The sequence below is a fragment of the Palaemon carinicauda genome, chromosome 2, assembly GCF_036898095.1.
Source record: "Palaemon carinicauda isolate YSFRI2023 chromosome 2, ASM3689809v2, whole genome shotgun sequence".
Taxonomy (NCBI): Eukaryota; Metazoa; Arthropoda; class Malacostraca; order Decapoda; family Palaemonidae; genus Palaemon; species Palaemon carinicauda.
In genome coordinates this window covers 27,730,077-27,732,576 of record NC_090726.1, presented here as the reverse complement: position 1 = coordinate 27,732,576, position 2,500 = coordinate 27,730,077, and positions in this window count along the sequence as shown.

Sequence of the window (2,500 nt, the reverse complement as noted above, 5' to 3'; positions counted from 1 at the left end):
CTATAACACATCTGCCTCTGACAGTTGTACTTTCTGGAAACCCTATTACTGAATCTCCTCAAACCACCGTTGCTCCAAAAATTCGATCACTTTTATACCTATATCCTGCAATCATCAAAACAGTTATTTCAATCTGACAAACCAACCATTGCTAAACTGAGTCAAAAGGCGATCTTAGCAAAACAATAAGAAGCTCCTTCTTAATGCACAAGTAGATGATTTTCCCTGTTGACAACTGTTACCTGAACCGATACTAGCCACAACCCAGGACACTAAACACTCGGAACCCGAGATTAAAGCATATATAAAGACTCTAGGTGTACAACTCTTTAGGGTGGCTGTGGCCTGATTGGTAACGTCCCTGTCTGATGTTTGCCAGTCTGGGGTTCGAGTCCCGCTCAGTCTCGCTAGTGCCATTAGTGTCTGCAACTTTACCATCCCTGTGACTGAAGGTTGGGGGGTTTGGGTAGCCTTTATGTCTATCTGTTGAGTTATCAGCATCCATTGCCTGGCTCTCTTGGGTAGAGGGGGGGGGGGCTTGGGGGCTGATATATGATATATGGTCAGTCTCTAGGGCATTGTCCTGCTCGATAGGGCAATGCCACTGTCCCTTGCCTTATCCATTCATGAGCGGGCTTCAACCTTTAAGACACCCAGGACCTGGGGGTGTTAGGCAGATAAAGAGATTCAGAAAAATCGGGAACGCAGAACAGATACTATAGAAACCAAAACCTGGGAATGAGGAATTATTATACACACCAGAAATCTAATAATGAAACAATCATGATAGACACTTGGAACCTGAGAATGAAACACTGATAATAGAGACCCTTAACTGGGGAATGAAACACATAATAGACGCCTGGGACTTGGGAATGAAACACTAATAATAGACACTCTGAACCTGGGAATGAAACACAATAGACACCTGGAAACTGAGTATAAAACGCTGATAATAGACACATGGAGACTGAGTATGAAACACTGGTAATAGACACCCTGAAGCTGGGAATGAGACTCTAATAATAGACACCCTGAAGCTGGGAATGAGACTCTAATAATAGACACCCTGAAGCTGGGAATGAGACTCTAATAATAGACACCCTGAACCTGGGAATGAGACTCTAATAATAGACACCCTGAACCTGGGAATGAGACTCTAATAATAGACACCCTGAAGCTGGGAATGAGACTCTAATAATAGACACCCTGAACCTGGGAATGAGACTCTAATAATAGACACCATGAACCTGGGAATGAGACTCTAATAATAGACACCCTGAAGCTGGGAATGAGACTCTAATAATAGACACCCTGAACCTGGGAATGAGACTCTAATAATAGACACCGTGAACCTGGGAATGAGACTCTTAATAATAGACACCCTGAACCTGGGAATGAGACTCTAATAATAGACAACCTGAACCTGGGAATGAGACTCTAATAATAGACACCCTGAACCTGGGAATGAGACTCTAATAATAGACACCCTGAACCTGGGGATGAGACTAATATTAGACACCCTGCACCTGGGAATGAGAAACTAATAATAGACACCCTGAACCAGGGAATGAAACATTGATAATAGACAAATGAGACTTGGGAATAAAACACTGATAACAGAATCCTTGAAACTGGGAATGAAATACTGATAATACATACATGGAAACTGAGAATGAGAATCTGTTAATAGATATCAGGAAACTTAGAATAAAACACTGATAATAGACACCCGGAACCTGGTGGTGAAACACTGAAAATAAACACCTGGAAACTAAGAAGGAAACACTGATAATTGACATCTGGAACCTTGAAATGTAGGACATTGACATAATTAGCATATCAATGTTACTCTCGACATACTGCGCATTATTATAACCTAAGTCTTCCATAAGATAGCATTCACAACTACCAAGAGCTATCTTATTTCATTAAATGACACCCAGTATAAATACATTTTTCTCATTATTGACATCGAGGAAATTTCCAATATCTTGTATTAATCGTAGCTGGAAATAAATTACTTAAGCCTTATTTTAATATGACGTTGGCCTATTGTATTCAAATTTTGGCATTACATATTTGAATAAGATATTAAATATGTCTTTCCTTCTATTGTCCTCTATTTTCCTTTTATCTTTATTTCTGGCTTGCTTCTCTAATTCATTTTTTTCTATTTTAAATGGAATGGTAAATAAAGACGAATAAGAAAATGCAGGACATAAGAAGAAAATAAAGTCGACGAAGCTCAGTGAAGCGTATGAAAATTGCCCCTGAAAGCAGAATTACTTAGTAGGGAAAAGGGGATAAATGTGCAAGTTGGTGACATTAATTATGCAGATAAGGATTGTTAAACGAACTGGAAAATTAGGGGAATTACATCCCTAGGTCATCTGAGAATGTAAGAAGAAGGACTTAAAGGTGCATGTGAAGCGATGCTATTTTGAAGATTTTAAATTCGTTTGTTAAATGCAAATGGATATGGATGAATGAAATGAGA